Source organism: Manis pentadactyla, chromosome 10 (genome assembly GCF_030020395.1).
Source record: "Manis pentadactyla isolate mManPen7 chromosome 10, mManPen7.hap1, whole genome shotgun sequence".
In the NCBI taxonomy this organism is placed as follows: Eukaryota; Metazoa; Chordata; class Mammalia; order Pholidota; family Manidae; genus Manis; species Manis pentadactyla.
In genome coordinates this window covers 50,135,141-50,160,086 of record NC_080028.1, presented here as the reverse complement: position 1 = coordinate 50,160,086, position 24,946 = coordinate 50,135,141, and the positions used below count along the sequence as shown (strand labels likewise).

The 24,946-nt window shown below is 38.8% G+C and overlaps 1 protein-coding gene across 6 annotated transcripts in view; it reads left to right on the top strand.

Moving 5' to 3' along the window:
* The window catches only part of R3HDM2 (R3H domain containing 2), a 197,468-nt gene that overhangs the window by 1,307 nt on the left and 171,215 nt on the right, over positions 1-24,946 (top strand). The gene's annotated exons all lie outside the window — the stretch shown is intronic.

Genomic DNA, 24,946 nt, shown 5'->3' with positions numbered 1-24,946 from the left:
TTTGAGCATGGGTTTGGTCCACTTACGTGCAGATTTTTTCCATAAATATATTGGAAAGTTTTTTTGAGATTTGAGACAATTTGAAAAAACTTGTAGATGAACCGCATAGCTTAGAAATATTGAAAAAATTAAGAGAAAGGTATGTCCAATGCTGTATTATGAATATGACTAATACTGTATGCCATAAAGATTTCATGATAAATTCATTAGTGTATAGGCTAGGCTGCTGTGAAGTAGTCATTTTGTTTACAGTATGCTACCACAGAGCAATCTCGTATTGCTCCTGCTTTGTAAATAAGTACGAGTTTCTCTTTCACATTATCTTTTCATTTCTAATGTTTTGTGTTAGTAATACATGTAAATGTAACATCTGTATGTTTTGTATCATGTAAGACAGTATCGATGTAGGTACTGACATGATTCATCTTGTAAACAGACAAGGTAATCTTACGGTACTGATAAATACAGTACTATGAATGTATTTTCTGTTCCTTATGATTTTCTTAACCTTTTGTTTTCTCTAGCTTACTGTATTATAAGAATACAGTATATAATACATATAACTTTACAGAATAGATGTTAATTGACTGTTTATGTATTCAGTAAGGCTTCTAGCCAACAGTAGGCTGTTAGTTAAATTTGGGGGGAGTCAAAAAGTTACTTGTGGATTTTTGACATGCTCCCTATTTGTGGATTTTGACACCAGCTTCCCTAAACCCCATGTTGTCAGGGGTCAGCTGTGTATATACTACAACTTCTTTTCCCGTTCATGCATGGATGGACACTTAGGTTCTTTTCATGTCTTGGTTATTGTGAATAATGTTGCAAATAAACATGGGGGTGCAGATACCCTTTCAAATTAGTGTTTTTGTTGATGTGGAAAAATTTAAATTTGGTCTCTGTTGGATGAATGTTCCTATACATGTTATTTCCAGATGGGTTTAACTACAGTGGAGAAGCCTGGGTCCTGTCTGATGTTGATAGGCAACTCGGAGGCTGGGGAGGAGAGAAGTGGTATTTTCCACTTCAGGGATGTAACAATTCCTGGCATTTTATTGTAGTTTAGATGGTCAAATTGTTGCTTGAATTAGTTTGTGGCTCCTCTTATTTCCTAATGCTTTCCCCCTACCCCCCCACCATTTTCTTTCTCCAATAGTTCCTATTTTTTCCCTTTCTGGAGCCTGGGGCATTGAGACAAAAACTATTTAAATTAAAATAATTCAATTCAATTTTTAGTCGTTGTTATTCCTTCCCCATTGCTGGTCCCCACAGGGTTGAGAGTACAGAGGACCCTTTTGAAGGTCTGATGAACTGTCAGCAAAAGTAAATTTTAGATCCATTTATCTTTATGTTCATTATACCATCTATACTGTGGATTTCTACAGTTTCAAACAAAACTTTAAAAATGTGCCTATGTAAAAATAGGGTGCCTGATATTTTTTAATGGAAAGAAGTCAGAATGGGAGGTAGCTTCCTTTCTCTTTCAAAATAAAAACCAAGACTTTACAGTTGCCTTTAAAGCCCTAGATCTGTAGCACCCTTCTCCCCAGCATACTTAGTGGTCTCCTGGCTGTTCCTTGAGCACAGCAGGCACAATTCTGCCTTGGGGGTTATGCACTTGTTCTCAGCATCTTCCTGGCTCACCTTTTCCTTTTAAAGTTACATAGCCTTGTCCCTTCTCCTCTTTCAGATGTCACTCTAACAGTGACATTTCCTTGACTTTCTACATTGCATAGCCTCTCCTACGCATACAGAACTCCCCATCTCACTTCTCAGCTTTATTTTCCTCTCTGCCTCTTATCAGCGTGTACTATACTATATATTTAGTCTCCCCCGGTGGGAAGTAAGCTTCATGAGGGCAGACAGTCTTGTTTTGTTAATTGCTGTATCTCAGCACTTAGCATGGCACTTAAGATGCATTCTGTGCTCAACAAACTTACTTACCAGGTAAAGAGGGGAAGTTTTATTTTTGAACAGTTATTGTCATGAATTTCTGATCATGATTAGTTGTCTTTGGAGGTACAGAATGGATTTACACTAGGATTTTTTGTAAGGTACTCATTGGGAGTCTCAAGATGTTTTTTTCTGACAGTTCTTGCTACATTTCTGTTTTGGCAGAAATCTAGTGCTTTCGGGTTGTTGAATGAAAGCACTTTGAAGGCAGAGAGGATGGAGTGTTGGTATATCTTTGGTATTGGTAGTCTTTGAGGAAGATAGAGGAAGATTATCTCAGAGCTCATGTGGCTAGAATTTTTACCTACTGCTTCGGGTGCTTCCCTTGAGATTTGTGCACTACCTGATGAGTGCATTAAGGATGATCACCATCCTTACCTCTTTGGCCCTAGAATGCTGAGCAGACTGATTCCACTTTGAATTTTTCAGAAGACTGAAGATGTTAATAGTTAAGTTCAAGCTGTATGGGTTAGATTTTTTCCTCCAGTTATGTGGAGACAGTTGAGCTAAAAATCTATAAGGCTTTCTTTAACAATGGAAGAGTGTTCGTTTATGGGGAGCATCTGATCCTTTTTTTAATAAACACATTTTTGGGGGCATTTATAGCAACTCAGTTCTATGTCAGTCTGAGGATAAAAGGAGCAGGTCCCCTGAGTTCCGTGGATTATCCCTCATTTGTTTTTTCCTTTCTTATTTCTTGATTGGTGTATTTGTTACCTTCATTGACCTCTGGCTAGAATGGCCTGGATGAGATTTCTCTTTGGGGCAGTTCAGGCCACTGTTAGCCAGCTTAGGAAGGCAAAGGGAGTGAGGTAGTGCTTTTAACACTTTGTGGGAATGCTCGTGGCAAAGTAAGATTTTTGCTTAAACCTTTGCCAGGACATTGAAAGCTGCCATACCTATAAGAGAACAGTTGGGATAGGGGTGGGGGTGGGTGGAAAAATTAGGGATCTTCTATCTGTTGGACTGGTGGTTCTGATATTAGTAGCATAAATAAATAACAGCATCAGAAGCATATTAGTTTTATAACAATTTCTGGTATGACAGAAGCTTAAATGAAACTTCTATCATCCCCTTTCAAATCCTTTTAAAAGATTTTAAACAGAGTTTCTATTTCTAGGAAGTCTTTCTTAGGCTGCAGAGATACTGAAACATCTCTATACTGTGTTCTAATGTTGTACAGATAAATACTGAGCACTGATAACATTTCAGTGTATGAACAGTTTCTGAATGACGCAGTGCTTATTCCTGTGCTTCATCTCTTCAGGAATTCAAGGAAAGCTTTCAGAAAAAAGCAGAGTTTGAGAAAGGGATAAAAAGTGTTGCATGGTCCCAGGAAGTACAGAGGAGATAATTTTGTGAAACTGTGTAATGTGTATGTGTAGTTTTCTATGTATGCCTTCTTGTAAGATTGGGTAAGGGACTCTGAGTGTCCCTCTGTGGAATGTGCTATGAACTTTCAAGTAGGAAAAATAACTGGACTCAGCTTGAATGTGTGTTCATGAATACAGTTGGTGGGTCTAATTTTAGAGACCTCCTTCATACACAGTGGCTTTAGTATTTTCCTCCACCTATATCCTTCTCACCCTCTGTGTAGAAAGCATTCCACTTAGTAGTCTTTTAGTGGTTAACTTTAGTTCTTACCAAAGTTGCCAGTTTAGCAGTGTACATGTGTTCCATCTGTGCAATGAAGTTACTCTGTCCAGATTTATTTCTGAAAAGATACAGATAGGAAAGAATTCTTAACTGTGATCTGTTTTGAGTCCTCTTCAAGTTCCTTGGATTTCCTTAGCATATATTTTCTCCAACACTTAAAAAACACTGATATTGAAAGCCTTTAATTACAATAATCTACAGTGGTGTCATCGTTTTTACTCCAGATGTAATAAAGATTCTGGATGCTTCCTAAATCCAGGTGTTCTTTTTGCTTTTCCGCTGAATCTCTTGTGAGTTGTTCAGTCCACTTGTTGGAGGGAAAGCTGTTCAGCTTTCTAGCTTGACAGTAAGTTTCCCAGAGAGCTTTCCTGTGTTTTTTTAAAACCAGAAGTAATCAAATTAGGAACCCCAGCCTAGAGATGAGAGAGGATTAGGAGAAAAGTGCAAAAGCCTCAGGCAGTCCACGTCTCCCAATAGTCAAAACATGTGTGGTATTTTTGAAGGACTCATTTTATTCTATTCCTCTTTAGTTTGTTAACCACAAAAGCATCAAAAATCTTTTCATTTCCTTTAATTGCCTGTTTACTTGTCATACTGTGACTTCTCTAAATTGTCAAAGACTTTGATTTTTCTTGGGAAACAATTTTCATGCTTTTCTGGGTATTTCTTTTGGAAAAAAATGAAGCTAGTTGTTGAATGCTCCTGTAAGGTCTCTTCCCTAACTTGGGCCAGTGTTCTGATTAAACCATTTCTCTAGGTGTTTATAGTATGTTTTCAGCCTTTTTTTTTTCATTAAAGACCTCAAGATCTTTTGCAAGCAAGTAAAAACTGTAATTTTGCACTCATACAATTACTCTGAGTCTGGAAGGATCTCAAGCTCAAGTCCTCATCCTACAGAGCTAGAAGTGTAAAGATAAGTAATCAGCAGGGTTAAAAATAACTCAGTTTATTTCTAGTTGGTATTTGTGATTCTGTAGTGGGAAAAGAGAAACAGCTAGTCAAGTTTTAGTCAAATTCTACCTTGACCTTTTGGAGGTAGTTTTTTGCTCCCACTATTAGTCTTCTGTACAGTTCTTGACTAATGGACAGAATAGAGATATACTGCCTTAACTTCACTAACTAGTTTCTTCTGCCACTTGGTCCATTATCTTCCTTGTGTGGATCCTTCTGGTGTATTTCATGTTGATAACATCTGTGCTGGTTGCAGTATTTATTATTAATAATGATCAAAACTATATGTAATAACTGCAGAGTACTTTTCTCTTTTGAACCTCATTGGACCTTAAAGTAGTGTGAACATTTACATTAAAAGACTAGATTTTTCAAGTATGCAGTTCATATTTTTTGTGGGGGCAGTGTTTTGTTGCATATGCCAGTTGTTGGGACTTAAGCATGAATTTGGCATGTAAGCAACATCGTGAGCATCGGGTAATTCTTCATCCCTTGGTAGTTCAGACTTGTGAAACCTTCTGTAAGGTTCATAACAAAGAAGTAGAAGAAAGGTAATCAAGACAGTGACAATCCAGACTTAGTAACAGGCACATTTGAAATATATTTTCTCCTGTATTCACAAATTGTTCTTTCTCCTTACCCTTACTTTGTGATTCTGTGATACATAACCAGCTGATAACTTCCAGGGAACAAGGTGCTATGGATGGATAGCAGGTGAATCTGCACTCCGAATGGGAGTGTTAGTGTTTCTAATGCTTTTGGTGGAGGCAGCTCTCAGCAGCTGTCACAACCAATGAGAAGAACATGGCAGAACTTGTTATTAAGTCTAATGGACCCCGTTTAATTCCTCTCTTAGTTTTTCTGCAGCATTTATCAGCATTGACCCTCTCTTTCTTGAAATGTTTCTGTGACATTAGTTTCTTTTTCACTTGCATTCCTGACTTTTTTCTCTTGTGCATCCCTTAAATGTGTATCTCCTTTAAGGTTTCTGATTTGTTCTCCTTCTCCCCCTCTGGTTCTTAACCCCTAACAGCATAAGTGTCTCTTGGAGAATTTTTTAAGAATGTGGTTTACAAAAGCCTTTATGATATAGTTCTTGCCAGCCTCTCTGAGCTACCTTGTACCTTGTACCACACGTCCTGTCCTTACTATGCTCTATCTGTAGCGGCCCTTTTCTGTTCCAAGGCCATTGACTTAGAATTCCTTCAGCTTGGAATGTTATTCTCTCAGATCTTCTCTTGAATTGCCTCTTCTCATTATTCATGTCTCAGCTCAAATGATTCTCTGTAGACCTTCCCCGACTCTTATCCAAAATAGTTAACCTCCCCTTTGTGCTTCATCATATTCCTGTTTCACTATCTCCATAGCACTTACCTCTATCTTTTTTAAAATTTTGTTATCATTAATCTACAATTACACGAAGAACGTTATGTTTACTAGACTCCCCCTGTCACCAAGTCCCCCCCGACAAACCCCATTACAGTCACTGTCCATCAGCGTTGTAAGATGCTGTAGAATCACTGCTTGTCTTCTCTGTGTTGTTGTACAGCCCTCCCCATGCCCCCCCCCACATTATACATGCTAATCGTAATGCCCCCTTCCTTTTTCCCCCCCTTATCCCTCCCTTCCCACCCATCCTCCCCAGTCCCTTTCCCTTTGGTAACTGTTAGTCCATTCTTGGGTTCTGTGATTCTGCTGCTGTTTTGTTCTTTCAGTTTTTCTTTGTTCTTATATTCCACATATGAGTGAAATCATTTGATACTTGTCTTTCTCTGCCTGGCTTATTTCACTGAGCATAGTACCCTCTAAGAGCTCCATCCATGTTGTTGCAAATGGTAGGATTTGTTTTCTTCTTATGGCTGAATAATATTCCATTGTGTATATGTACCACATTTTCTTTATCCATTTGTCTACTGATGGACACTTAGGTTGCTTCCATATCTTGGCTATTGTAAATAGTGCTGTGATAAACATAGGGGTGCGTCTGTCTTTTTCAAACTGGGCTGCTGCATTTGTAGGGTAAATTCCTAGAAGTGAAATTCCTGTGTCAAATGGTATTTCTATTTTGAGCTTTTTGAGGAACCTCCATACTGCTTTCCACAATGGTTGAACTAATTTTCATTCCCACCAGCAGTGTAGGAGGGTTCCCTTTTCTCCACAACCTCGCCAACATTTGTTGTTGTTTGTCTTTTTGATGGTGGTGATCCTTACTGGTGTGAGGTGATATCTCATTGTGGTTTTAATTTGCATTTCTCTGATGACTAGTGATGTGGAGCATCTTTTCATGTGTCTGTTGGCCATCTGAATTTCTTCTTTGGAGAACTGTCTGTTCAGCTCCTCTGCCCATTTTTTAATTGGATTATTTGCTTTTTGTTTGTTGAGGTGTGTGAGCTCTTTATATATTTTGAATGCCAACCCTTTATCGGATCTGTCATTTACGAATATATTCTCCCATACTGTGGGGTACCTTTTTGTTCTATTGATGGTGTTCTTTGCTGTACAGAAGCTTTTCAGCTTGATAGAGTCCCACTTATTCATTTTTGCCTTTGTTTCTCTTGCCTGGGGAGATATGTTCATGAAGAAGTCGCTAATGTTTATGTCCAAGAGATTTTTGCCTATGTTTTTTTCTAAGAGTTTTATGGTTTCATGACTTACATTCTGGTCTTTGATCCATTTCGAATTTACTTTTGTGTATGAGGTTAGACAGTGATCCAGTTTCATTCTCTTACATGTAGCTGTCCAGTTTTGCCAGCACCATCTGTTGAAGAGACTGTCATTTCCCCATTTGTATGTCCACTTACCTCTCTCTTAAGTTATCTTGTTTGCTTTCTTGTTTGTAGTCTGGCTGATAACCTAGAACTTAAAACCTATGAGAACAGAGACCTTATTTATTTGTAACTGCTATATTCCTAGTGCCTAGAATAGTCACTCAATACACATTTATTGAATGAGTGAATGAAATGTGGATTCCTGGGTCTTATCCTCAGAGATTGTGGTTTAGTAGGCTTGAGATGGAGCCCAGGAATTTGTATTTTAACAAACATTCCAGGTATTTCTCATGTCTCTGGTCAGGTGTCTTGGGTGACATTTAGAAAAGCCTTGATCTACACTGTCCATCAGTCTCATCCACTCGGATAGGTGCATTTACTATATATATATATTATAAGCTGGTAATTTGTGAGTCTGTCTGTAGTTCTAATCTCTTGCCTGAACTCTAGGCTTTTTTATTCTGTGGACTCTTGAACATCTCCATTTGACTTCACACAGCACCTCAGATTCAACATGAGCAAAGCAAAAACAATTTTTTCCATGGAAGTTGTTCTGAGATCTTTTTTTTTTTTTTTTTTTTTAAATAATTATTTTTTATTGAAGGGTAGTTGACGCACAGTATTACATTACATTAGTTTCAAGTGTACAACACAGTGGTAGAACATTTATATACATAATTCTAGGTTCCAGCTATCACCCTACCAAGCTGTTACAATATCTTGACTATATTCCTTATGCTATACATTACATCCCGGTTACTTATTTATTTTACCATTGGAAGTCTGTCCTTTATTTTTATTTATTTATTTTTTTTGTGAGGGCATCTCTCATATTTATTGATCAAATGGTTGCTAACGACAATAAAATTCTGTATAGGGGAGTCAATGCTCAATGCACAATCATTAATCCACCCCAAGCCTAATTTTCGTCAGTCTCCAATCTTCTGAGGCATAACAAACAAGTTCTTACATGGAGAACAAATTCTTACATAATGAATAAGTTACATAGTGAACAGTACAAGGGCAGTCATCACAGAAACTTTCGGTTTTGCTCATGCATTATGAACTATAAACAGTCAGTTCAAATATGAATACTCATTTGGTTTTTATACTTGATTTATATGTGGATACCACATTTCTCTCTTTATTATTATTATTTTTAATCAAATGCTGAAGTGGTAGGTAGATACAAGATAAAGGTAGAAAACATAGTTTAGTGTTGTAAGAGAGCAAATGTAGATGATCAGGTGTGTGCCTGTCGACTATGTGTTAATCCAAGCTAGACCAGGGCAATAAAGCATCCACGTATGCAGAAGATTTCTCTCAGAACAGGGGGGGTGAGGTTCTAAGCCTCACCTCTGTTGATCCCCAATTTCTCACCTGATGGCCCCCCTGCGACTGTGCCTGTCTTAGGTTGTTCCTCCCTTGAGGAATCTTACCCGTCTCTGGCTAACCAGTCATCTTCCGGGGCCATACAGGGAAATGTGAAGTTGGTAAGTGAGAGGGAAGCCTTATTGTTTGAAAAGGTTAGCTTTTTACTTCTTTGCATATTTATGCCCTGTGGCTTCTATGCCCAGCATTTGTCTTGAGGTATCTTTACCACTTGGAGGAGTTATGATACTCGGTAAATTTGATATGAGGCACGAATTCTATTTAAGGGTTGTAATTAGGAAGGAAGAAGAAAAGCTATAGAAGTAGCAGACGGAAGAAAACATGGGAAGATTGATTATTTCTTTGACATATCTTCTTGTAGAGTTACTTCAGCATATATAGGTTTTAAGCTACTACTTAAATTGCACACACACATTAACATAATAGGAGTATAGTTACATAACCAAAGCATATCTGTAATTACCAGCCATCTCCAGTGAAACCAAGAAAACCATTAAGGCACCTTAGGCATTTGTGAAAACTTATCTATGATATGGTGGATATTGTCCAACTGAACTTGAACAGTCTGAGAGAAATCAGACAAATTAAAACAACCCATTCCTGGGGACTGTTCACATGCCATATGTTCTTTTAACAGTAAATAGTCTGTAGTTGTAAGAGTTTGGAGCGCTACAATTTGCACTTCTCCAAATTCTTGGTTGAGTTCCAACAGTATAGATCCAGTCAAATTTGTTGTTTTACTGTATGCACAGGCCAGCTTAGATATCTCCTTCCTCATTCCCATGGCAAGTCCAGGAACTGGTGGGATGACTGCATCTACAGCTGTAGCAGTGCGTGGATCTTTGTTGGGGTTTTTTGATGATCATCTTCTGGCATGAGTCTTCCAGAGAGTGCAGATGTTGGAAGTTCTTTTTCATATCGTATCTTAGTTCATTTTCGGGGTAGCCCAGTTAGGCTTTGATCCTCTGTATAAACATAAACAGACCCTTTGCCTACACTTTTTTTTTTTTTTTTTTTTTTTAATAATTATTTTTTATTAAAGGGTAGTTGACACACAGTATTACATTACATGAGTTTCAAGTGTACAACACAGTGGTAGAACATTTATATACATAATTCTAGGTTCCAGCTATCACCCTACCAGGCTGTTACAATATCTTGACTATATTCCTTATGCTATACATTACATCCCGGTTACTAATTTATTTTACCATTGGAAGTCTGTCCTTTTTTTTTTTTTTTTTTTTTTTTTTTTTTTTTTTTTTGTGAGGGCATCTCTCATATTTATTGATCAAATGGTTGTTAACGACAATAAAATTCTGTATAGGGGAGTCAATGCTCAATGCACAATCATTATTCCACCCCAAGCCTAATTTTTGTCAGTCTCCAATCTTCTGAGGCATAACAAACAAGTTTTTACATGGAGAACAAATTCTTACATAATGAATAAGTTACATAGTGAACAGTACAAGGGCAGTCATCACAGAAACTTTCGGTTTTGCTCATGCATTATGAACTATAAACAGTCAGTTCAAATATGAATACTCATTTGGTTTTTATACTTGATTTATATGTGGATACCACATTTCTCTCTTTATTATTATTATTTTTAATAAAATGCTGAAGTGGTAAGTAGATACAAGATAAAGGTAGAAAACATAGTTTAGTGTTGTAAGAGAGCACATGTAGATGATCAGGTGTGTGCCTGTAGACTATGTGTTAATCCAAGCTAGATCAGGGCAATAAAACATCCATGTATGCAGAAGATTTCTCTCAGAACGGGGGGGTGAGGTTCTAAGCCTCACCTCTGTTGATCCCCAATTTCTCACCTGATGGCCCCCCTGCGACTGTGCCTGTCTTAGGTTGTTCCTCCTTTGAGGAATCTTACCCGTCTCTGGCTAACCAGTCATCTTCCGGGGCCATACAGGGAAATGTGAAGTTGGTAAGTGAGAGGGAAGCCTTATTGTTTGAAAAGGTTAGCTTTTTACTTCTTTGCATATTTATGCCCTGTGGCTTCTATGCCCAGCATTTGTCTTGAGGTATCTTTACCACTTGGAGGAGTTATGATACTCGGTAAATTTGATATGAGGCACGAATTCTATTTAAGGGTTGTAATTAGGAAGGAAGAAGAAAAGCTATAGAAGTAGCAGACGGAAGAAAACATGGGAAGATTGATTATTTCTTTGACATATCTTCTTGTAGAGTTACTTCAGCATATATAGGTTTTAAGCTACTACTTAAATTGCACACACACATTAACATAATAGGAGTATAGTTACATAACCAAAGCATATCTGTAATTACCAGCCATCTCCAGTGAAACCAAGAAAACCATTAAGGCACCTTAGGCATTTGTGAAAACTTATCTATGATATGGTGGATATTGTCCAACTGAACTTGAACAGTCTGAGAGAAATCAGACAAATTAAAACAACCCATTCCTGGGGACTGTTCACATGCCATATGTTCTTTTAACAGTAAATAGTTTGTAGTTGTAAGACTTTGGAGCGCTACAATTTGCACTTCTCCAAATTCTTGGTTGAGTTCCAACAGTATAGATCCAGTCCAATTTTGTTGTTTTACTGTATGCACAGGCCAGCTTAGATATCTCCTTCCTCATTCCCATGGCAGGTCCAGGAACTGGTGGGATGAGTGCATCTACAGCTGTAGCAGTGCGTGGATCTTTGTTGGGGTTTTTTGATGATCATCTTCTGGCATGAGTCTTCCAGAGGGTGCAGATGTTGGAAGTTCTTTTTCATATCGTATCTTAGTTCATTTTCGGGGTAGCCCAATTAGGCTTTGATCCTCTGTATAAACACAAACAGACCCTTTGCCTACACTTTTATATGCCCTTTATACCCTTGTGTAGAACTCGTTGGAGGTTACCACACAGGAACTGCCCTTTTTTTTTTTTTTTGCTTTGTTTTTGGTATCACTAATCTACACTTACATGACGAATATTATGTTTACTAGGCTCTCCCCTATACCAGGTCTCCCCTATAAACCCCTTTACAGTCACTGTCCATCAGCATAGCAAAATGTTGTAGAATCACTACTTGCCTTCTCTGTGTTGTACAGCCCTCCCTTTTCTCCCACCCCCCCATGCATGTTAATCTTAATACCCCCCTACTTCTCCCCCCCTTATCCCTCCCTACCCACCCATCCTCCCCAGTCCCTTTCCCTTTGGTACCTGTTAGTCCATTCTTGAGTTCTGTGATTCTGCTGCTGTTTTGTTCCTTCAGTTTTTCCTTTGTTCTTATATTCCACAGATAAGTGAAATCATTTGGTATTTCTCTTTCTCCGCTTGGCTTGTTTCACTGAGCATAATACCCTCCAGCTCCATCCATGTTGCTGCAAATGATTGGATTTGCCCTTTTCTTATGGCTGAGTAGTATTCCATTGTGTATATGTACCACATCTTCTTTATCCATTCATCTATTGATGGACATTTAGGTTGCTTCCAATTCTTGGCTATTGTAAATAGTGCTGCAATAAACATAGGGGTGCATCTGTCTTTCTCAAAGTTGATTGCTGCGTTCTTAGGGTAAATTCCTAGGAGTGCAATTCCTGGGTCAAATGGTAAGTCTGTTTTGAGCATTTTGATATACCTCCATACTGCTTTCCACAATGGTTGAACTAGTTTACATTCCCACCAGCAGTGTAGGAGGGTTCCCCTTTCTCCACAGCCTCGCCAACATTTGTTGTTGTTTGTCTTTTGGATGGCAGCCATCCTCACTGGTGTGAGGTGATACCTCATTGTAGTTTTAATTTGCATTTCTCTGATAATTAGCGATGTGGAGCATCTTTTCATGTGTCTGTTGGCCATCTGTATTTCTTTTTTGGAGAACTGTCTGTTCAGTTCCTCTGCCCATTTTTTAATTGGGTTATTTGTTTTTTGTTTGTTGAGGTGTGTGAGCTCCTTATATATTCTGGACGTCAAGCCTTTATCGGATGTGTCATTTTCAAATATATTCTCCCATACTGTAGGGATCCTTCTTGTTCTATTGATGGTGTCTTTTGCTGTACAGAAGCTTTTCAGCTTAATATAGTCCCACTTACTCATTTTTGCTGTTGTTTTCCTTGCCTGGGGAGATATGTTCAAGAAGAGGTCACTCATGTTTATGTCTAAGAGGTTTTCGCCTATGTTTTCTTCCAAGAGTTTAATGGTTTCATGGCTTACATTCAGGTCTTTGATCCATTTTGAGTTTACTTTTGTATATGGGGTTAGACAATGGTCCAGTTTCATTCTCCTACATGTAGCTGTCCAGTTTTGCCAGCACCACCTGTTGAAGAGACTGTCATTTCGCCATTGTATGTCCATGGCTCCTTTATCAAATATTAATTGACCATATATGTCTGGGTTAATGTCTGGATTCTCTAGTCTGTTCCATTGGTCTGTGGCTCTGCTCTTGTGCCAGTACCAAATTGTCTTGATTACTATGGCTTTATAGTAGAGCTTGAAGTTGGGGAGTGAGATCCCCCCTACTTTATTCTTCTTTCTCAGGATTACTTTGGCTATTCGGGGTCTTTTGTGTTTCCATATGAATTTTTGAATTATTTGTTCCAGTTCATTGAAGAATGTTGCTGGTAGTTTCATAGCGATTGCATCAAATCTTTATATTGCTTTGGGCAGGATGGCCATTTTGATGATATTAATTCTTCCTAGCCACGAGCATGGGATGAGTTTCCATCTGTTAGTGTCCCCTTTAATTTCTCTTAAGAGTGACTTGTAGTTTTCAGAGTATAAGTCTTTCACTTCTTTGGTTAGGTTTATTCCTAGGTATTTTATTTTTTTTGATGCAATTGTGAATGGAGTTGTTTTCCTGATTTCTCTTTCTGTTGGTTCACTGTTAGTATATAGGAAAGCCACAGATTTCTGTGTGTTGATTTTGTATCGTGCAACTTTGCTGTATTCCGATATCAGTTCTAGTAGTTTTGGGGTCGAGTCTTTAGGGTTTTTTATGTACAGTATCATGTCATCTGCAAATAGTGACAGTTTAACTTCTTCTTTACCAATCTGGATTCCTTGTATTTCTTTATTTTGTCTGATTGCCGTGGCTCGGACCTCCAGTACTATGTTAAATAACAGTGGAGAGAGTGGGCATCCCTGTCTAGTTCCCGATCTCAGAGGAAATGCTTTCAGCTTCTCGCTGTTCAATATAATGTTGGCTGTGGGTTTATCATAGATGGCCTTTATTATGTTGAGGTACTTGCCCTCTATTCCCATTTTGCTGAGAGTTTTTAACATGAATGGATGTTGAACTTTGTCAAATGGTTTTTCAGCATCTATGGAGATGATCATGTGGTTTTTGTCTTTCTTTTTGTTGATGTGGTGGATGATGTTGATGGATTTTCGAATGTTGTACCATCCTTGCATCCCTGGGATGAATCCCACTTGGTCATGGTGTATGATCCTTTTGATGTATTTTTGAATTCGGTTTGCTAATATTTTGTTGAGTATTTTTGCATCTACGTTCATCAGGGATATTGGTCTGTAGTTTTCTTTTTTGGTGGGGTCTTTGCCTGGTTTTGGTATTAGGGTGATGTTAGCTTCATAGAATGAGTTTGGGAGTATCCCCTCCTCCTCTATTTTTTGGAAAAACTTTAAGGAGAATGGGTATTATGTCTTCCCTGTATGTCTGATAAAATTCCGAGGTAAATCCATCTGGCCCGGGGGTTTTGTTCTTTGGTAGTTTTTTGATTACCGCTTCAATTTCGTTGCTGGTAATTGGTCTGTTTAGATTTTCTGTTTCTTCCTGGGTCAATCGTGGAAGGTTATATTTTTCTAGGAAGTTGTCCATTTCTCCTAGGTTTCCCAGCTTGTTAGCATATAGGTTTTCATAGTATTCTCCAATAATTCTTCGCATTTCCGTGGGGTCCGTCGTGATTTCTCCTTTCTCGTTTCTGATACTGTTGATTTGTGTTGACTCTCTTTTCTTCTTAATAAGTCTGGCTAGAGGCTTATCTATTTTGTTTATTTTATCGAAGAACCAGCTCTTGGTTTCATTGATTTTTGCTATTGTTTTATTCTTCTCAATTTCATTTATTTCTTCTCTGATCTTTATTATGTCCCTCCTTCTGCTGACCTTAGGCCTCATCTGTTCTTCTTTTTCCAATTTCGATAATTGTGACATTAGACCATTCATTTGGGATTGCTCTTCCTTTTTTAAATATGCTTGGATTGCTATATACTTTCCTCTTAAGACTGCTTTTGCTGTGTCCCACAGAAGTTGGGGCTTAGTGTTGTTGTTGTCATTTGTTTCCATATATTGCTGGATCTCCATTTTGATTTGGTCATTGATCCATTGATTATTTAGGAGCGTGTTGTTAAGCCTCCATGTGTTTGTGAGCCTCTTTGCTTTCTTTGTACAGTTTATTTCTAGTTTTATGCCTTTGTGGTCTGAAAAGTTGGTTGGTAGGATTTCAATCTTTTGGAATTTTCTGAGGCTCTTTTTGTGGCCTAGTATGTGGTCTATTCTGGAGAATGTTCCATGTGCACTTGAGAAGAATGTATATCCCGCTGCTTTTGGATGTAGAGTTCTATAGATGTCTATTAGGTCCATCTGCTCTACTGTGTTGTTCAGTGCTTCCGTGTCCTTACTTATTTTCTGCCCAGTGGATCTATCCTTTGGGGTGAGTGGTGTGTTGAAGTCTCCTAGAATGAATGCATTGCAGTCTATATCCCCCTTTACTTCTGTTAGTATTTGTTTCACATATGCTGGTGCTCCTGTGTTGGGTGCATATATATTTAGAATGGTTATATCCTCTTGTTTGACTGAGCCCTTTATCATTATGTAGTGTCCTTCTTTATCTCTTGTTACTTTCTTTGTTTTGAAGTCTATTTTGTCTGATATTAGTACTGCAACCCCTGCTTTCTTCTCACTGTTGTTTGCTTGAAATATGTTTTTCCATCCCTTGACTTTTAGTCTGTACATGTCTTTGGGTTTGAGGTGAGTTTCTTGTAAGCAGCATATAGATGGGTCTTGCTTTTTTATCCATTCTGTTACTCTGTGTCTTTTGATTGGTGCATTCAACCCATTAACATTTAGGGTGACTATTGAAAGATATGTACTTATTGCCATTGCAGGCTTTAAATTCGTGGTTACCAAAGGTTCAAGGTTAGCCTCTTTAGTATCTTACTGCCTAACTTAGCTCGCTTATTGAGCTGTTATATACACTACCTGGAGATTCTTTTCTTCTCTCCCTTCTTGTTCCTCCTCCTCGAGTCTTCATATGTTGGGTGTTTTGTGCTGTGCTCTTTCTAGGAGTGCTCCCATCTAGAGCAGTCCCTGTAAGATGTTCTGTAGAGGTGGTTTGTGGAAAGCAAATTCCCTCAGCTTTTGTTTGTCTGGGAATTGTTTAATCCCACCGTCATATTTGAATGATAGTCGTGCTGGATACAGTATCCTTGGTTCAAGGCCCTTCTGTTTCATTGTATTAAATATATCATGCCATTCTCTTCTGGCCTGTTGGGTTTCTGTTGAGAAATCTGACGTTAGCCTGATGGGTTTCCCTTTATAGGTGACCTTTTTCTCTCTAGCTGCCTTTAACACTCTTTCCTTGTCCTTGATCTTTGCCATTTTAATTATTATGTGTCTTGGTGTTGCCCTTCTTGGATCCTTTCTGTTGGGGGTTCTGTGTATTTCCGTGGTCTGTTCGATTACTTCCTCCCACAGTGTGGGGAAGTTTTCACCAGTTATTTCTTCTAAGATACTTTCCATCTCTTTTCCTCTCTCTTCTTCTTCTGGGACCCCTATAATACGGATATTGTTCCTTTTGGATTGGTCACACAGTTCTCTTAATATTGTTTCATTCCTGGAGATCCTTTTGTCTCTCTCTATGTCAGCTTCTATGCGTTCCTGTTCTCTGATTTCAATTCCATCAATGGCCTCTTGCATTCTATCCATTCTGCTTATAAACCCTTCCAGAGTTTGTTTCATTTCTGCGATCTCCTTTCTGGCATCTGTGATCTCCTTCCGGACTTCATCCCATTTCTCTTGCGTATTTCTCTGCATCTCTGTCAGCATGTTTATGATTCTTATTTTGAATTCTTTTTCAGGGAGACTGGTTAGGTCTGTCTCCTTCTCTGGTGTTGTCTCTGTGATCTTTGTCTGCCTGTAGCTTTGCCTTTTCATGGTGATAGGAATAGTCTGCAGAACTGGGACCAGTGATGGCTGGAAGGACTTCCTTTCTTGTTGGTTTGTGGCCCTCCTCTCCTGGGAGAACAGCGGCCTCTAGTGGCTTGTGCTGCGCAGCTGCGCGCAGACAGGGTTTCTGCTTCCTGCCCGGCTGCTATGGAGTTAATCTCCGCTGTTGCTGTGGGCGTGGCCTGGCTGGGGCAGCTACTCCAAAATGGTGGAGTCGCGTTGGAGCAGGAGCGGCTGGGAGGCTATTTATCTCTGTAAGGGGCCTCCCTGCTCCCTGCAGCCCAGGGGTTAGGGTGCCCAGAGATCCCGGATTCCCTACCTCTGGATTAAGTGACCCGCCCTACCCCTTTAAGACTTCCAAAAAGCACCCGCCAAAACAAAATAACGCCCACCAAAAAAAAAAGAAAAAAAAATTTAATTAAAAAAAAAAAAGTTTTTAATTAAAAAAAAAAAAAAAAAAAAGGTGGTCGTTCGTTTTTCTTTATTCTGCGGTGCCAGCCTCAGGCCTCTGCTCACCGGTCTTTCTGCCCTGTTTCCCTAGTATTGGGGTCCCTATCCCTTTAAGACTTCCAAAAAGCGCTCGCCAAAACAAAACAGCAAAAAAGCAAAAAAAAAATGGTCGCGCGCTTTTCTTATGCCCTCTGTCGCCCAGCCTCCAGTGCCTGCTCACTGTTCTTGCTGCCCTGTTTTCCTAGTATCGAGCGCCCTGCACTCTGGCCCGGATGGCCGGGGCTGGGTATTCGGCAGCCCTGGGCTCCGTCTCCCTCCCGCTCTGCCTGCTCTTCTCCCTCCGGGAGCTGGGGGGGAGGGGCGCTCGGCTCCCGCGGGGCCGGGGCTTGTATCTTACCCCCTTCGCGAGGCGCTGGGTTCTCTCAGGTGCGGATGTGGTCTGTATATTGTCCTGTATCCTCTGGTCTTTATTCTAGGAAGGGTTGTCTTTGTTATATTTTCATAGATATATGTTGTTTTGGGAGGAGATTTCCGCTGCTCTACTCACACCGCCATCTTCTGGCACCACCCTCTGAGATCTTTTTTATGTTAATGATACCACCTAGTTGCATAAGCCAGAAATGTGGATGTCATACCTGAGTCCTTAGTTTTTAATATCTAGTAATTATAAAGTTATGTAGACTCTTGTCTCTTCAATATCTCTTGAATCTTTACATTTCTCTCCAGCAGTGCTACTGCCATAGTTTAGGAGACCATCATCTCTCATTTAGATAACTGTGATGGCCTTTAATTAGCCTTTCTACTCTAGTCTTGCTCTTTCCAATCTTTCATTTAGTTCTGTACCTTTCAACTAAAGAAAACGAAAATATGTTATTTTCTCTTGGTTAAAACCTTCTAATATTTTCTTGATCCCAGTGCAAAGGCTAGGCTTAAAAAAATCTGGGAGCTTTACCTAAACTGCCTTATATTTTGCTGTTTTCCCTTTGATTTCAAGGCTAGGCTACTCGTGAATGACTTTTTCTTGCACCTGCCATGTTCTCTCATCTTGCTACCTTTGGGTTTATTATTTTTGTTTCCCCTGACTGCCTCTCTACCCCAAAGCAGCTAAAACAAAAACCCTCTCAGTTTAGCTATCATGTTCTGCAACCCTTTCAGGACATACTAAACCTCTCATTTTGTCTGCCTCTTTTGAACCAGTTCCCATAAAGCTGAGTTCCTCTTTGCCTTTATCTTTAAAAATTTTTTTTACTAAGGTGTCATTGATATACACTCTTAATGAAGGTTTCACATGAAAAACATTGTGGTTACTACATTCACCCATATTATCAAGTCCCCCTTATACCCCATTGAAGTCACTGTCCATCAGCCTAGTAAGATGCCACAGAGTCACTACTTGTCTCCTCTGTGCTATACTGTCTTCCCCATGAGCCCCCCCACATCATGTGTACTAATCATAACACCCCTCAATCCCCTTCTCCCTCCCTCCCTAACCACCCTCCCCGACCCCTTCCCTTTGGTAACTGCTAGTCCTTACTTGGAGTTTGTGAGTCTGCTACTGTTTTGTTACCTCAGTTTTGCTTCATTGTTACACTCCACAAATGAGGGAAATCATTTGGTACTTGTCTTTCTCTGCCTTGGCTTATGTTACTGAGCGTAATACACTCCAGATCCATCCATGTTGTTGCAAATTGTAGGATTTGTTTTCTTAATGGCTGAATAGTAGTCCGTTGTGTATATGTACCACATATTCTTTTTATTTTATTTTATTTTATTTTGGTATCATTAATCTACAATTATATGAGGAACATTATGTTTACTAGACTCACCCCATCACCAAGTACCCGTCACATACCCCATTACAGTCACTGTGCATCAGCATAGTAAGATGCTGTAGACTCACTACTTGTCTTCTCTGTGTTGTACACCCCTCCCCGTGCCCCCGCCCCACATTATACATGCTAATCATAATGCTCCCTTTCTTCCCTCATGCCCCCCATACTTCCCTTCCCAGCCATCCTCCCCAGTCCCTTTCTCTTTGGTAACTGTTAGTCCATTCTTGGGTTCTGTGAGTCCGCTGCTGTTTTGCTCCTTCAGTTTTTTTCTTTGTTCTTATACTCCACAGATGAGTGAAATCATTTCATACTTGTCTTTATCTGCCTGGCGTATTTCACTGAGCAGAATGCCCTCTAGCTCCATCCATGTTGTTGCGAATTGTAGGATTTGTTTTCTTCTTATGGCTGAATAATATTTCATTGTGTTTATGTACCACATTTTCTTTATCCATTCATCTACTGATGGGCACTTAGGTTGCTTCCATATCTTGGCTATTGTAAATAGTGATAAACATAGGAGTGCATCTGTCTTTTTCAAACTGGGCTGCTGCATTCTTAGGATAAATTCCTAGAAGTGAAATTCCTGGGTCAAATGGTATTTCTATTTTGAGCTTTTTTTTTTTGAGAGGGCATCTCTCATATTTATTGATCAAATGGTTGTTAACAACAATAAAATTCTGTATAGGGGACTCAATGTACAATCATTAATCGATCCCAAGCCTAATTCTCAACAGTCTCCAATTTCTGAAGCATAATGAACAAGTTCTTACATGGTGAACAAGTTCTTACATAGTGAATAAGTTCTTACATGGTGAACAGTGCAAGGGCAGTCATCACAGAAACTTTCGGTTTTGATCACGCATCATGAACTATAAACAATCAGGTCAAATATGATTATTCGTTTGATTTTTATACTTGATTTATATGTGAATCCCACATTTCTCCCTTATTATTATTATTATTATTTTTAATAAAATGCTGAAATGATAGGTAGATGCAAGATAAAGGTAGAAAACATAGTTTAGTGTTGTAAGAGAGCACATGTAGATGATCAGGTATGTGCCTGTAGACTAAGTGTTAATCCAAGCTAGACAAGGGCAATAAAACATCCACGGATGCAGAAGATTTCTCTCAAAACGGGGGGTGAGGTTCTAAGCCTCCCCTCTGCTGATCCCCAATTTCTCACCTGATGGCCCCCCTGCGACTGTGCCTGTCTTAGGTTGTTCCTCCCTTGAGGAATCTTACCCGTCTCTGGCTAACCAGTCATCTTCCGGGGCCATACAGGGAAATGTAAAGTTGGTAAGTGAGAGAGAAGCAATATTGTTTGAAAAGGTTAGCTTTTACTTCTTTGCATATTTATGCCCTGTGGCTTCTATGCCCAGCATTTGTCTTGAGGTATCTTTACCACTTGAAAGAATTATGATACTTGGTAATTTCGATATGAGGCACAAATTCTTCTTAAGGGTTGTAATTAGGAAGGAAGAAGAAAAGCTATAGAAGTAGCAGATGGAAGAAAACATGGGAAGATTGATTATTTCTTTGACATATCTTCTTGTAGAGTAACATAAGCATGTATAGGTTTTAAACTACTAATTAAATTGTGTACACACATTAACATAATAGGAATACAGCTACATAACCAAAGCAGACCTACAATTACCAGCCATATACAGTGAAACCAAGAAAACCAGTTAGGCACCCTAGGCATTTGTGAAAACTTATCAGTGGTATGATGGATATTATCTGACTGAATTTGAATAGTTTGAGAAAAATCAGACAAATTGAAACAACACATTCCTGGGAACTGTTCACATCCCATATGTTCTTTTAACAGTAGATAATCTATAGTTGCAAGATTTTGGAGCGCTGCAACTTGCACTTCTCCTAATTCTTGGTTCAGTTCCGACAGTATAGATCCATTCAAATTTGTTGTTTTACTGTATGCACAGGCCAGCTTAGATATCTCCTTCTTCATTCCAATGGCAAGTCCAGGAACCGGCGGGATGAATGCAGCTAAAACTGCAACAGCGCCTGGATCTTTGTTGAAGTTTTTTGATGATCATCTTCTGGAATGACTCTTCCAGAGAATGTTGATGTTGGAAGTTCTTCTTCATATCGTATCTTAATTCATTTTCTGGGTAGCCAAATTAGGCTTTGATCCTTTGTATAAAAACAAACAAACCCTTTACTTTGATATGCTCTTTGATATGCTCTTTATACCATTGTGAAGAACTTATTGGAGATCACCACAGAGGAACAGAGGAACTGCTTTTTTTTTTTTAAGAGAAAGGAATATTATCAGAAAAATGTACTTCCATAGCTGATCATCTGACACCCTTTAAATGATCAAAATTAAGGATATTTAAAGCATGCATTAATCGGTGATTTACAGTTAGTTTTATCCTATTAGGAGTAATCCCCGTTTTCTTTCTTTCTTTTTTTTTATCATTAATGTGCAATTACATGAAGAATATTATGTTTACTAGGCTCTCCCCTATACCAGGTCCCCCCCACAAACCCCTTTACAGTCACTGTCCATCAGCATAGCAAAACGTTGTAGAATCACTGCTTGTCTTCTCTGTGTTGCACAGCCCTCCCCTTTCTCCCACCCCCCCATTATGCATGCTAATCATAATACCCCCTTTCTTCTCCCCCCCTTCTCCCTCCCTACCCACCCATCCTCCCCAGTCCCTTTCCGTTAGGTACCTGTTAGTCCATTCTTGGGTTCTGTGATTCTGCTGCTGTTTTGTTCCTTCAGTTTTTCCTTTGTTCTTATACTCCACAGATGAGTGAAATCATTTGGTATTTCTCTTTCTCTGCTTGGCTTATTTCACTCAGCATAATACCCTCTAGCTCCATCCATGTTGTTGCAAATGGTAGGATTTGTTTTCTTCTTATGGCTGAATAATATTCCATTGTGTATATGTACCACATCTTCTTTATCCATTAATCTACTGATGGACACTTAGGTTGCTTCCAATTCTCGGCTATTGTAAATAGTGCTGCAATAAACATAGGGGTGCATCTGTCTTTTTCAAACTGGAGTGCTGCATTCTTAGGATAAATTCCTAGGAGTAGAATTCCTGGGTCAAATGGTAAGTCTATTTTGAGCATTTTGAGGAACCTCCATAGGTACGTGAGCTCTTTATATATTTTGGATGTCAAGCCTTTATTGGATCTGTCATTTACGAATATATTCTCCCATACTGTAGGGTACCTTTTTGTTCTGTTGGTGGTGTCCTTTGCTGTACAGAAGCTTTTCAGGTTGATGTAGTCCCACTTGTTCATTTTTGCTTTTGTTTCCCTTGCCTGGGGAGATATCTTCGTGAGGAAGTCACTCATGTTTATGTCCATGAGATTTCTGCCTATGTTTTTTTCTAAGAGTTTTATGGTTTCATGATTTACATTCAGTCTTTGATCCATTTCGAATTTACTTTTGTGTATGGGTTAGACAGTGATCCAGTTTCATAGTCTTACATGTAGCTGTCCAGTTTTGCAACACCAGCTGTTGGAAAGGCTGTCATTTCCCCCATTGTATGTCCATGGCTCCTTTATCATATATTAATTGACCATATATGTTTGGATTAATATCTGGACTCTCTATTCTGTTCCACTGGCCTGTGGGTATGTTCTAGTGCCTGTACCAAATTGTCTTCATTATTGTGGCTTTGTAGTAGAGCTTGAAGTTGGGGAGTGAAATCCTCCCTGCTTTATTCTTCCTTCTCAGGATTGCTTTGGCTATTCGGGGTCTTTGGTGTTTCCATATGAATTTTTGAACTATTTGTTCCAGTTCGTTGAAGAATGTTGTTGGTAATTTGATAGGGATTGCATTGAATCTGTATATTGCTTTGGGCAGGATGGCCATTTTGACTGTATTAATTTTTCCTAGCCAAGAACATGGGATGAGTTTCCATTTGTTAGTGTCCTCTTTAATTTCTCTTAAGAGTGTCTTATAGTTTTCAGGGTATAGGTCTTTCACTTCTTTGGTTAGGTTTATTCCTAGATATTTTATTCTTTTTGATGCAATTGTGAATGGAATTCTTTTCCTGATTTCTCTTTCTGCTAGTTCATTGTTAGTGTATAGGAAAGCCACATATTTCTGTGTCTTAATTTTGTATCCTGCAACTTTCCTGTATTCCGATAGTAGTTTTGGAGTGGAGTCTTTTGGGTTTTTTATGTACAGTATCATGTCATCTGCAAATAGTGACAGTTTAACTTCTTCTTTACCAATCTGAATTCCTTGTATTTCTTTGTTTTGTCTAATTGCTGTGGCTAGGACCTCCAGTACTATGTTGAATAACAGAGGGGAGAGTGGGCATCTCTATCTTCTACCCGATCTCAGAGGAAAAGCTTTCAGCTTCTCACTGTTCAGTATGATGTTGGTTGTGGGTTTATCATATATGGCCTTTATTATGTTGAGGTACTTGCCATCTGTGTTCATTTTGCTGAGAGTTTTTATCATGACTGGATGTTGAATTTTGTTGAATGCTGTTTCAGCATCTGTAGGGATGATCATGTGGTTTTTGTCCTTCTTTTTATTTATGTGGTGAATGATGTTGATAGATTTTCGAAAGTTGTACCGTCCTTGCATCCCTGGGATGAATCCCACTTGGTCATGGTGTATGATCCTTTTGATGTATTTTTGAATTCAGTTTGCTAATATTTTGTTGAATATTTTTGCAACTACGTTCATCAGGGATATTAGTCTGTAATTTTCTTTTTTGGTGGGGTCTTTGCCTGGTTTTGGTATTAGGTTGATGTTGGCTTCATAGAATGAGTTTGGGAGTATTCCCTCCTCTTCTATTTTTTGGAAAACTTTAAGGAGAAAGGGTATTATATCCTCTCTGTATATCTGATAAAATTCCGAGGTCCAATCCATCTGGCCTCGGGGTTTTGTTCTTGGGTAGTTTTTTGTTTACCAATTCAATTTCTTTGTTGGTAATTGGTTTGTTTAGATTTTGTTTCTTCCTTGGTCAGTCTTGGAAGGTTGTGTTTTTCTAGGAAGTTGTCCATTTCTTCTAGGTTTTCCAGCTTGTTAGCATACAGGTTTTCATGGTATTCTCTAATAATTCTTTGTATTTCTGTGTGGTCTGTCATGATTTTTCCTTTCTCATTTCTGATTGTGTTGGTGTATGTAGATTTTCTTTTTCTCTTAATAAGTCTGGCTAAGGGCTTATCTACTTTGTTTGTTTTCTCAAAGAACCAGCTCTTGGTTTCATTGATTTTTTTTCTATTGTTTTATTCTTTTCAATTTTGTTTATTTCTTCTCTGATCTTTATTATGTCCCTCCTTCTGACTTTGGCCTCATTTGTTCTTCTTTTTCCAATTTTGATAATTGTGACGTTAGACTATTCATTTGGGTTTGTTCTTCCTTCTTTATATATGCCTGGATTGCTATATACTTTCCTCTTAATACTGCTTTCGCTGCATCCCTCAGAAGTTGGGGCTTTGTACTGGTGTTGTCATTTATTTCCATATATTGCTGGATCTCCATTTTAATTTGTTCATTGATCCATTGACTATTTAGAAGCATGTTCATCAGCCTCCATGTGTTTGTGAACCTTTTTGCTTTCTTTGTACAATTTATTTCTAGTTTTATACCTTTGTGGTCTGAAAAGTTGGTTAGTAGAATTTCTATCTTTTTGAATTTACTGAGACTCTTTCTGTAGCCTAGTATGTGGTCTATTCTGGAGAATGTTCCATGTGCACTGAGAAGAATGTGTATCCTGTTGCTTTTCGATGTAAAGTTCTATGTCTATTAGGTCCATCTGTGTCCTTACTTATTTTCTGTCTGGTG